This window comes from Rhipicephalus microplus, chromosome 4 (genome assembly GCF_043290135.1).
Source record: "Rhipicephalus microplus isolate Deutch F79 chromosome 4, USDA_Rmic, whole genome shotgun sequence".
Classification (NCBI taxonomy): Eukaryota; Metazoa; Arthropoda; class Arachnida; order Ixodida; family Ixodidae; genus Rhipicephalus; species Rhipicephalus microplus.
Genome location: NC_134703.1, coordinates 126316505 through 126329547, shown reverse-complemented (window position 1 = coordinate 126329547; position 13043 = coordinate 126316505). Strand labels below are relative to the sequence as shown.

General features: G+C 45.5%; 1 protein-coding gene and 1 long non-coding RNA gene across 6 annotated transcripts in view; one reads left to right on the top strand and one right to left on the bottom strand.

Annotated features, from left to right (window-relative positions):
* LOC142814598 (uncharacterized) overlaps nucleotides 1-13043 on the bottom strand; it is a 496656-nt gene that overhangs the window by 282509 nt on the left and 201104 nt on the right. The gene's annotated exons all lie outside the window — the stretch shown is intronic.
* Nucleotides 4951-13043, top strand: part of LOC119172355 (uncharacterized) — a 101654-nt gene continuing 93561 nt past the window's right edge. The window contains exon 1 of one of the 2 annotated variants that reach the window (XR_012894958.1): nucleotides 4951-5383. The gene's annotated coding sequence lies outside the window, so the exon portion shown is untranslated. The remainder of the gene's footprint in view (nucleotides 5384-13043) is intronic. The other variant, XM_075893640.1, reaches the window with a different exon arrangement.

The following is a 13043-nucleotide window of genomic DNA, read 5'->3' as shown; positions in this document are numbered from 1 at the left end:
TGCTGACCCGCAGGGCGCGGGTTGGAATCCCGGCTGCGGCGGCTGCATTTCCGATGGAGGCGGAAATGTTGTAGGCCCGTGTGCTCAGATTTGGGTGCACGTTAAAGAACCCCAGGTGGTCTAAATTTCCGGAGCCCTCCACTACGGCGTCTCCCAGAATCATATAGTGGTTTTGGACGTTAAACCCCACATATCAATCAATAGAGTTACTGAACTACCAAGGTAACGTATACACAAGCCGAGGTACTATATATACATTTTTCGATGGATAACCAGCTGCACGTAAAAAAAAAGTCGAGCCACTTTTGAATTCCTACTCGTTCTAAACCGCAAGGTAAAGAGCGGCGGTTCAGGTGATTACACCTTTCCGAGGAGGAAGATAAAAATAACAGCGTGATTAGCCCGTGGCCAGGAACTCAAAACGGCCTCTCGCGTGGCATCCAGGATCCCGAAGGCTTCTCTTATCGTCCATTTTCTTGCCGCGCAGGGGAAGCCGCAACGTTGGGCCAATACGTCGCGCACCAAACAAGCACCGGCGCCTAGCAGTCAGCCCAGGAGGTGCCCAAGACACGAGGGGGGGACCAGTTCTGCCTTCACGTTCGTTTATTTACACATTTTTAGCAAAGAGAGAGAACGAGAAAGGTTTGACCGTCATTAATCATACTGCCACGGAGGACATCCGCATAAATCCCCGCAATCCATCGAAAGCTCCTCCGGGCCAGTTTTACGTAACACCGACTCGCGGTAGAAGCGGCGGGCTCCGCGCGTCCAAACACACAAACGCGTCCGCGCTTTTCTCATCGCGAGGAGCGTTGTTGGGTAGGCGCGCCCGCGCAAAGTGCTCTCACGTCGCGGCAGCCGCCGCCATGGACGCGTCGGCAACGCGCCGGCTCGCATGCGCCCGAGTAGGAAGCCTCGCGCACCCCCCCCCCCCCCCCCGGCTGACGGGAAACACGAGGGGGACGTGCCCATTACGCCAGAGGCGTTCCGGCGCGCGCGGCATTATTCCGAGGGTGCTCACGCTTGAGCATTCACCGAACGCACGCACACACGCGCGCCGAGCTCGCAATTTCTTCCCGCTCGGCAATGAGGGGGAAAAAGGGAACGCGCTTGGGACGCAGTAGTACAAGGGGGAAAAGGGGGAGGAGGTGAGTCGGGAGAGATCTGGATGGGGTTTCTGGAGCGCTTTATCCTAACAAGACAGCTCGTCGCTATGGTGCGGCCGCCACCGCCGCTCCAATCTCGTGGTGTTGAAATTCAAACGAGGTTTCACCCTCTCCACCACGGCGCTCCCTACACCAGGCGAGTCTTCCCGAAAACTATCCCGAGAAGTTGGGGAGACCAGGGGCTGCGGCTAGGGGAAGAGGGGAGAGAGGGAATAGCGCCGACGCCGCCACTGTACTATACCAGCGGCGACGGCGTCCCGAAAATGGAATCATCGATTTCTCTCCGGGTGCGCCAAAAGAAATAAAAAAGGAAGCGACGGGAAGAAAAAGGAACACGTGCTGAAGCTTTTGGCTGCCAACTCGAAGGAACGGGAAAAGGCGTCGCCAACCGCTGTACGAGAGGAGAGGGTTGTGCATGCAGATGCTGGAGCTGCCGAGAGCTGTGCGTCTTGCGGCAGCAACAGCATGGAAGCGGGCGGCGGAGGGAGGGGAGAGATGAAGATGGAGGGGATATAATGAGAATGCACGTCGACGGTGCCGCCGCTGCGCAGGCCCGTCCCAGAGGCGCGAACGCCCCAACAACGACAGGCGCTGCCGCGTTCGGTGAGAGAAAAAAAAGACAAAAAAAAAGGAAATAATAAGCGCTCCAGCCGGGCTGCGTTCATTCTCTTTTAGCCGCCGCTTCGCGGCACGCACAGATTGGAGGCACGTTTTGCATGCTGCGAGTCCGGTTTCGCGTTTGCCTCGTTCGAGCGTTTACACGAGCGCGTAGACGAGGCCGATCTCGTTGTTCTCGTATTAAATGGCGCTACTGAAGGATGGAAAGAATGTTGCGTTGGAGAAGAGTGAAAGAAGAGGCGCCGGCGTCCGCTACTCCCTCACCTCCCGCTGCAGTCAACTTGATCCCGACTCGTTTAAAATACAGGTGTTCCAGAAGGCGAAGTGATAAAATGTGCTTCGTCATGGCTGGAATTTTTTTTTGTTTTTACATAACTTGAGGACATTTTTTTTTCACTTCGTGCACCTGATTCTAGTATATCTGACTGCGAGCAAAACAGTCACGATACTGACTGCGGTAGCGGAAATGTATACATATTTAAAATGACGTTCGCTAGCTCTTATAGTGAACTTCCTGCGTACAACGGTCACGTAATAGGGGCCGAGCTCGTCCAATACTTGATTAACAAGAAAGGTACTGTGTTGTTTCCACGGGCACACGGCCAATTTTCACCGATCCCCATGATCACGTATGACATTTAAGTACCACTTTTCATTAAGTATAAATAAGATCAAGAGTTTGTTTTGTTTACGCCTTTCCTCGTGTATTGTGGATGTTACTCGTATAAATTCATTATCCTACCGTTTTCAAAAAGTTCGATTACGTATTTTTTTCTATGGGTTATAGTATTGCCATACTTCCACGCTAACGTATTCTCTATTGTCTCATTCTATTTTAATGTTGTAAGCGTTTATTTGTTCCTTATTTTAGAGCCACGTTGGGCCATTTCCTCACCAGCGTCTGCCCAGGAGGTGCTGTAATTCTATATAGTACTGCGGTCAAGTTCTTAGGTTTTCTTAGATTTTGGCAAAGCCAACAAGATTATTATTTTACTCCGTGTATATTGATTTACTGTTTCTAGAGTAGCAAAGAAAAAAAACGTTCATTCGTTCTCCTTGACCTAATCAAATAGGATATGATTGATTACGCACGGCCTAGGTCGGACCTAGATTTCACGGCGTTTTATTTAGCTGCATTTATGTAGCGGGCTCATGCGATGGATACAGTGGCGGCTGGTAACCCGAGTGAGCTGGTGTTATTGAGTTGATTGAAGTGAGTCTAAGATTTGAGGATCGGGTAACAACAGATCTGATGAAAGACCGAGGACAGATTGTGTCAGAAAACTAGCCACCCTGTTTATGAAGTGTCTTCTGGCGAGGAGGGTACCAGAATCTTGGAGGAATGCGAACATCATCTCAATCCATAAGAAAGGGGACGACAAGGGCTTGAAAAATTACAGGCCGACCAGCTTGCTCTCCCTCTTTTACAAGCCATTTACAAAGGTAATTGCTAACACAATTATGACAACATTAAAATTCAATCAACCATAGGATCAAGCAGGATTTCGAACAGGCTACTCAACAATCGACCACATTCATACTATCATGATAGAGAAATGTTGAGAGTACATCCAGCCACTATACATAGCTTTCATAGATTACGAGACGGCATTTGATTCAGCATAGATATCAGGACTCATGTAGAAACTGCGGAATCAGGGCTTCGACGTAGTATATATAAACATCATGAAGAAACATACAGACGATCACCAGACACCATAGTGCTTCTTAAAGAAAGCGACAGAACACCAATAAATGGTGTTAGACAAGGGAATACGACCTCCGAAATGATATTTATTGCGTGCTTACAGGGGGGTTTTCAGAGGCCTAGAATGCATGGGACAAGTTATGGATAAGATGTATAGAAGAACACCTAAGTGACCTGCGCTTCACCGAGGACATTGCGCTGCTGAGTAACTCAGGGGACGGATTGATGTGAGTGGGGTATCATGTCAGTGGAATTTCAGAACGTCTGTATATACGAGGATGCTGCACCAGCAGAGAATGTATTCGAGACTTACTATGCTGTTGTGATCAGCCTGTTCAGCGTGAAAGTCAGTATAGAGTAAACACAGCAACGGAATTTCATTATGATATCATCATCATCATCATCATCATCATCACCACCACCACCACCAGCAGCAGCAGCCTGTCTACGTCCACTGCAGAACAAAGGCCTCTCCCATATTCCGCCAGTTAACTCGGTCCTGTGCTTGCTTCTGCCATTTTATAGACGCAAACTTCTTAATCTCATCTGCCCACCTAACTTACTGTCTCCCCCCAACGCTCTTGTCTTCTCTGGGAATCCAGTTAGTTACCCTTAGCGACCAGCGGTCATCATGTCTGCGCACTACATGCCCGGCACATGTCCATTTCCTCTGCTTGATTCGAACTATGATATCTTTAACCCCGGTTTGTTGCCTGATCCACTGTGCTCTCTTCTTGCCTCTTAAAATGGCGGTTCCACTCCCTCCTTCTCGCAATAGTTCGAAAGACGACACCAGACGACGCCACTCATCCGCACCTACCATTTTCCTTTCCATTACTCGCTGCGTCGTCCTCAATTTAAGCTGAACCAACCCTCTTTGTAAGTCTCCAGGTCTCTGTTCTGTTGAATCAGTGTCATAACTAAAAATGAAGGTGTCATAACCCGAAAATGCATTGAAGGAGCTTTTGTCCGTGTGTCTGCTTCGCGGGCAATCACCAGTCTTTATTGTTGCTGCTGCTTTTAATGATCGAGTCTGATACCACAGCTCAGATTTTTATCCCATTGAAGTGAGGGGAGTGTATAGGAGATCGGGAAGTCGTACCTGCAGTTGCGCGTTATACACCTCAACAACTTCACACATCTTTTTTTTTTTTCACGACTGTGCTGGCGTATGCACATGCGCGTGCTGTTCTGACCGCGCGAGCACATCGTCGCGTCCCCTTCCAGCACCGAGGACCTGACGCGATCCGCGCCGAGAACGTATACAAACCGCCTTGCGCGCGAACGATGCAGGTGCAACAGCATGCAGCAGCCGCGCGTTGACAATGGGAACAACGCGACAGACAGATGCATCGCCGGCCGAAATCGCAGCCTCGCGCGAGTGGCTGCCGCGCGATCGCGCACACACGGTTGCTGGCGCGCCGCCATGAGTTGATCCGGCACTCGAGACACTCCCTGCCCGTTACGTCACGGCGAGTCGGTCGCGCTGCCTGCCGGGCTCTGTGCTGCGCGCGCGTGTTGCGTTGGAGGATTAAGCGGCGTCGACGACGGCGAAACCACGACGCGCGTCAGATGTGCACGCCTCTGTTTTAACCTGCTGCTGCTTCGGCAGCGGAAGAAATAAGGTCGTCTGTGCAGTGTTCTGCCCGCGTGTGCAACGCGCATGCGCGTTTGTTCGGTGCACCAGCGAACCCAAGTGGCCCCACAAGCTGCAACCAGAGGCATATAGATACGCCTCGCGAGGTGCGATCGCCGAGCGTAGTCTTCAGAACGCCGCCCCTTCGTCAAGACGTGCTGACGCCACGATGCGACGAACCGGGTAGCTCTCGGCTATAAAGACGACCGCGACAACTTAACGGACGGCGGCTGGACGAAGGTCATTTTCAACGCAGTGAGTGACCAGCTGTTCTCGCCTTCTCATGCGAAATCGAGATCCTTTTCCATCTTCGCCCGTCATTTACGTATCTTTTTTTTCTCCTATTATTTCTTTCTTTCGCTACGTGATTGGTCACAGCGAGAGAACGAAGAGATTACTAGCAGACCATGCATACTTGTGGAGATGAATGAAAGTTTAATTTTTTTTTTCTGAAAGCGAATGATATCGTCGCTTCCTCGACGTTAAAGTATCGCATCGAGGAGAACCTAAAGTGGTGTCGTTATTCTTTGGTCCCTACATTCGTTTGTTTCTCCGTTGCGTGCACTGTAATTCAGTTAAGGTGGAGGGACGTTATAATTTATTCCACTCGACTTCAATATGGCAATTGTTTGCAAGACAAATTTCATTATTCTGCCTGAAACCCATACATATGGTATCTTTGCTGCTCGATCTTGAATACTATTCTCATTCAATAATTTTTCTGATGCAGAAAATTACAAACTGTACTTCCAAGAGAATGGGGCGACGTTACATTGTCTTTTATTATCTATTATTTTATACTGCCCTGCATTCTCAGCAACGTACGGGCCATGAATAGGATGGAAACTGTAAATAAGTACCAATACGAGGCGTACGTCATACACTGCAGGAAAAAAAAAAAGAACACAATAGGACGACTTTTTCTGTCTCGCATATTAACTAACCAAAGATAAGCTTCGTGTATTGCGCCATCCAATAGATACACTCTTAAAAAATGTTAGTAAAAAGGTAGCAACTGCAAGCAAATAGGTAGTAACGGCAGCGGTTACTACATTTCTTCGAGCGTCACTACCCTCTTGCTACCTCTTTCCTACCTACGTTAGTAAACAGTTACTACCTGCAACCATTACTAACTTTTTGCGACCTCTTTACTACCTACGTTAGTAAACAGTTAGTAACTGAAATGAAAGAGGTAGTTACTGCAGCCATTACTACCTTTCTTACCCCGTTACTACCTCTTCGCTATCTTTCTTTACTATCTATTTCAAAATTTGCTATCTTTCTTTTGCTATCTTTATTTACTATCTATTCCAAAATAGTGTGTGAAAGCGATTCTAATAGTTTACGAGAGGAATCGTCTCGACGTATATTAATTACAGGGAAAAGGACGCAGACGGTATCCATGGATAAAGAAAATACATTTTGTTTTAAATTACTCAACCGAGATATGTAAACATCACACTGATATTGTCGAAACGAAGAAGTACAAGTTTACGAACCATAAGCAAGTGCTACACGTATCGTAATAGACAATACCAACAAACGTAAGTTAGAGCACATATTAACAAGACCGGCAGATCAAAATAACCAGATGGTCACAATTAGCCTCGCGGACAGTCACAGTTAATCCACTGCGGCGTGTCTCCAAATATTATCATTGTTTTGGCACGTCATACCCCTAAACTATTATTATCTTTTAAACGCTGATATATTAGTCGTGTGAAGCATTAAAATGCACTGAGAATGAGTTCGGTACATTGTTCCGGCCACTGTACATATTGCCTTTTTGTGGCCATTTTATAATAGATAAATATATGATATAATTTTTCATAAGTACGGCTGATTAAAAGTATTGTGCTACGTCACCAAACACACGTAACCAGGTGTACAATATAGTGCTTGAGGTTTATATTTGTTATAATTTATTTTGAAACGCAAGTGCTCCCTTGTGCCAGACATGCCCCTGCGAAGTAGGGGCTTTATATATACCCCACGCTATACTTCTTGGAACGTGTATACGTCAAAAATAGGGAACTTGTTTTTTTTTAAGTAAAAAATAGGGAACTTGGTTAGTCTATACATTCTTCGCAATCATGGCACACCCCGCTTCTTACTCGAATTTGTCTAGTCATAAGACATTGATTAGCCAACACCAGCAGTGGAGTAATAATATGCCAAAATGAATGAACTACGCAGTATCAATTACTACTTTTTTCTTTAAAACTTTGAAAGTTACTACCAATGGATGGTAACGGCTAGGGTAGTAACAGTTACTAACTGCTGGTAGTAACAGCAGAGGTAGTAACTGTTATCACTCTCGCTGTTACTAGCTGCGCTTACTACCAGGGTTGTAACATATGTGACAAACCATTACTACCCCAAAGTTAGCAAGTACTACCACCTTTTTTCTAAGAGTGTATACTTGCGATAATGTGCCCTTGCGTAAAATCATGACTTACTGATTGCTGCTTACTGGCACAAACCTCTACCACGTTACGCGCCGGTTTATGTCAGAACCAGACATCGCTTTCCCGCTAACGTGAGTCAATTGATCCTGTACTCTATTGCAAGGATACATTTCAAACATCGGGTCATATGCGCGAGTCCTTGACAAACAAAGCTAAAACTGCATGCGTTATATCTGGGTTCTTTATAAACGGCGTGCCGTGTGCGTATATAATGCAGTTACGAAGTTCATGAAGTGCATTGCGGAATTCGACGGTAAGCTTTTCATTATAGACACGCGGTGTGCGAACACTCTGCAGGATTTAGTTGCATGTACAAATGTATGCGTTGACGGCGTGCGTCAATACATAGGTCGTCACACGTGCGACCGAGTAAACAAACGCAACATTGAAGGCTTGTATAAATATCTCGAAGGAGCCAAACTAATCGCAGTCATAGACCGGCCTCTCCAGCTAGTCGTGTAATATTTTATTGATGCGTCTTTCCAAGCAGCAGGAACAGTGAAATGTCGTTAACATGTACTTGAGTTTATGTGCACGCATGTATGTCGTATACGGCTTTGCACACGTATGCCAGGCTGCGATGGATGCTAATTAGTTCTGTTTAGAAGGAAAAAAAAAACGGAGTTGGGGTATTCCTTTACAAAAGTTCCTTGGGACGGTTTTTTTTTTATTTTTACATTTCACATTCGGTGATAGTCGTGGGTGACATGAGAAGGCAAACGAAGTTCGCAATTCTAAAATGAATGATCGTGTTTCCAGCACCTTTCAAAACCTATCAAATCTGGCTAATTTCTTCTGCTGGGAACAGCCTAACTGCTGTGATACTCTGTTCTTTCATCAGAATAAATTAATGTGAAGGCCACCTATTTGAATTTGAAAGATAAAATAACAGCACGCACTGTTGCGTACGGTATACGAACATTAAAATAAATTCGGCGAATTTCATTATGAAAAACCATGTGTCATCAGTACTTGAACAAGGCTAGACGGTACACAAATTAAACACATAACTTGACCCCTCCCGGACCCCGCAATTATTAAGTGGTCTAGATCTCTTATATAACGTTTTCAAAAACCGAGTAGAAGTACCGAATTCTCAGCATAATATTGACAGCCTCACAATTTCGTTCTTGCTTAGTTCGAAAAGTGATTTTGTTTAACGTAAACTTTAAACACCATAATTGATCAACCAATGCGTTATAAGACGTCGAGTATTGGAGAACATTTTAGCTTACGCAGTTATAGGAATACTTTTACGCAAGAAATTTACATATAAATCTTACGCAGAACGAAGTCAAACATTGACACGTCAGCCCCTTAAATTCAATACGACATGTAACAAGACATGGCACCTGTATTATGTTCAGTCTTCCGCCACTCTTAATGAGGTCCTGGTTGAATTCTAGCTGTTTCCAAGAAACCAGACGAAAAATGTCTGGTTTCCCGGTTATATTCAGTGCTCTAAGCGGGACCTGAACAAACGTTTAGCCCCTGCACTATCTGAAGTTACGTGTATAAATGCAGAACGGGTTCAATCGTTGAAGACACTGCTAACGAAGTGTATATGTGCACGAACATGAAACTCAAAGAAAAAAAATTAATAGAGAAATGTATATATAGATGAAAATAGTACACGTAGATGTTACAGCGCATGCACTCGGAAGCAGCTTTTCAGAGGCGCCGGCTGTATACCACTAAGCCAAGTATAAGCCTCGTGGCAGGAAAAAAAAAAAGTAAGACGACGACGGCAGTCGTCGCAGCAGGAATGCGACCTGAAAAGAAAAGCAGTGCTAAATGTCACGAGCGCAGACTGCGGCGCGATTGCCGGTTTTCCGCAGACTCCTTTGCAAAGCTGGATAGGCAGAAAAAATGATAGAGGAAAAAGAAAAGTCATCCGGGAAGCGGCAGCGCGTAATAAGGTGAGACGTGTTGCAACAGGAAGCGTTTCGCGCAAGGCAACAGACGAGTAAGATAGAAAGACACTGACGGAAACTGAAAAGATCAGGAGGCATATTGGATAGCTGTGGTTTTCACACTAACACGGCAGGAGTTCGAATATGGCAGAGAGATCCACACGAATATAACTGTGTGAGACACCAACAAATTTAGGCTGTATATGAATGCGAAATGAAGGGAGCTACTTCAAGTGGTGCAATACCCAGTTATCACAACCATTTCGTTAAAGAACACTAAAGAAAAACTCAATCGTGTGTGAGTAAGTTATTACACTTCTGAGATGGCTCTAGAACCATTTATTTGTTCTTTGGGTTCCTGTTGGCTGTGCTGCTTTGTTAAGTAATTTTTACCCATTCTTTAGTTTTGATAAGCAATCCTGTCATTCCTTTCCTCTTTCAACGCGCCTTGTGAGTTAGTCACAATGCGCGCTCTCTCTATCTCGCACACACACACTTAAACACAGACACATAACACACAGACGCACACTCGCACACACACAGAAACGCACGTACGCACACAACGCACACACATACGCACGCACGTAGACAACACACACACGCACGCACGCACACACACACACACAACACACAAAACACACACACAAAACACACACACAACACACAAAACACACACAACACATGCACACAACACACAAAACACACACACAACACACGCACACGCACACACACAACACACACACGCAACACACAAAACACACACACAACACACACACAACACACGTACACATGCACACAACACACACACACAACACACGCACACAACACTCACACACACACAACACACACACACAACACACGCACGCAAGACTCACACGCACGTACAGAACACACGCGCACATACACGCACACACACACGCGCGCAATGGTCGACTTGGAGAAACGCTCAATATGCACACGAGTTGAAGCAAGAAACAAATGAATCGCCTTTTCAAGTGTCCATTTCATCAAACACGCACTCCACAGGAGTTAATAACTGACGGTCAAGTAAAGTCAAATTAATTAGATTACTTCCTATAGGAAAGCTCGTGAGGTTGTCAATCCAGATGTACTTCGAAATGATGCAGATATTTGTTTGGATGGGCATGACCATGTTCTAAGGGTATTTTCGCAATTGGGGAATCCAGTTTGTCCGAAGTGCTCAATTTGGGTTTTTGCCTAATTCTCCTTTCATTATATCGCTAAATCAATACGGTAGGCCTAAAATTGTCGCCAGCTTCGCGAAAACAGGAAGACCATAAGACAAACACATTCGCGACGGTGTCACCTTTAACATTTCCCCCCAGTATCCTCGTGACGTCATCCATTTGGAAAGCGCCTGCTGGAATATGGTTCCTGTTTGTTTGTCGGCGCCAATGAATCATTGTGTTTTGTTCGAAGTGAGGTGCATAGATATAAGAAAACAGCAAACATTATAAAAATTCACTTGTGACAGGAAGCGAACACAATATACAGAACAGTTGTGCAGTAATCCGTGACGTCACAGTAACGGATACAGTTTGGAAATGTCATTTGAGTTTCACAACTCCTTCCCCTGTTTTTAGTATAGTGTACCGCCTGCTGCAAAACTAATCGAAGATTCAAAGAACAATGTTCCCTGTGTAAATTGATCTAGAGGCTTTAGCATATGCGTCAACTAGTCTTGAATCAGTTAAAATGTTACTACTAAAGTTTCCAATATAAACTAAGATAAAGGCTATGGTAAATGCACCAGTTAATTTTAGATCAGCTAGATATGTTACAACAAAATCATTTAGGGAAATAAATACATTTTGAGTCGGTAAAAGAGGGGGATATATGTTTCAGACATCAGTGTTGACACGTGCGCAGACACAACGTGACTCATGTGGCGGGAAGGAAAACAGAACTCGCTTGGCATTATGGCATGACGCCTTGAAGCTAATTTACATGCATGATCAATAGCAGACCACAGACTCGTTACGTTAGCCTCTTCTATTTAGCTGTCATCTACTTCACATCATTTCCGTATTTCGTTAGCCGATTCAATTGTTTGTTAATTATCAAACAGCTCTCTTTGCTTCTTGACATTTATAGCCTCTTCGATTCCAGCGAGGTACTGCTGATCAAATAGCTAGTTATGCCTCAACTTCAATTATAACGCAAGAAATGATTGTTAATAACATGTTCGTCATCTGTAACACCAAAAGTGAATTATACCTACAAGGAAGTATATATTAGCGGCTGTGTTAAACGACAAGCGAAGTCCATTTCGCGTAGCATCTATTGCACCAGCATAATAGCCGCTGCTATATACCTGCCTATACCATACCACTACGAGTCCGTATAACTCTTTGGCAACCGGGTCAAGCGTGCCGCGCCCGGATTCGTGAATGCAAGAAATGCGCGAAATCGCTGCATGCGTTTCGGATGCCCCGTGCCTCTCTGGCCTAGACGCATGGCCGTGCTATGCCGCGCCCTGCCGTGCCGAAACGAATCAACTTACTCGCTGTTAGATGTTGTCGTCATCGGGGCCAAAGTATGGGAATTATCTATAACGTGTTCACCCTACATGCACTTAGTTGCAGGCGCCTGGTTCCTTAGCTCGAAAATTGTGGAGTCCGTGTTTCGATACTCAGAGTCGCGAAACACAGTATTTTTTTTCTTTTTGACCTGCCGTCGTGCTCTTTTGTTGACGTCACATTCGTGACAGAAATGGCGTACTTCAGTTTTTGGTGGACTTGACGTTTTAAGGCCATCGTGTTAATTAGTGTTAAACCGTCACACCTTCATCCTCGACTTTGATTCCTCGACTTTGATTCCTCGACATTTTCTGTTTATTTAATTTCGCCTTCTTTGCTAGATCCGTTGAGCCACTTCTTTTCTCTCCTGCTGCCTTTGGCATCACCTACACGAATCACAGCTGTGCCAGCCTTCGGCGCGAGCGAAAAGGAAAAAAAAAAAAAAAAACAAGCGAACGCGCGGCTCAACGCGTACAATTGCAACCCCAACCGCACATCTCCAATTCTCGGTAGATAATGCGAGGCAACAATGGAGTCGGATGCAGCTGCACTTTGGCGCGATCCAGTCGCAGCACCAGACGAACGAGAGCATAGAATCACAAGAACTCGCGGAGTTAAGTGGTATGCAGTGACGCGCTGCTTCAGAGCTGCCAGTTCTACTTATATTAAGCGGATTAATGCTTCTTTATTAAGCGAGAAGCTTCTAGAATATTACAGCCACTTTTGTCGCCTTCCGTTTGTGTGATTGTGTATGTGTGAGTGTGTGAGTAAGTGAGTGAGTGAGTGGGTTAAAATTGTTTTAATGACTTAGACGGCGTTGTCATTCGCTTCGTGCACTTGGGAGGCAGTCCTCTTTGCAGAGAATTACAGTCAGCAAGGAAACAGGCTGTGCTACTTGCTAAAGTGACCCAAACAGAAGTAACAGCTCACGCTACACTGGTATAGATCATTCTTTCTAAATTTCTCTAGCATATACATCCCTGCTAGAATAAAG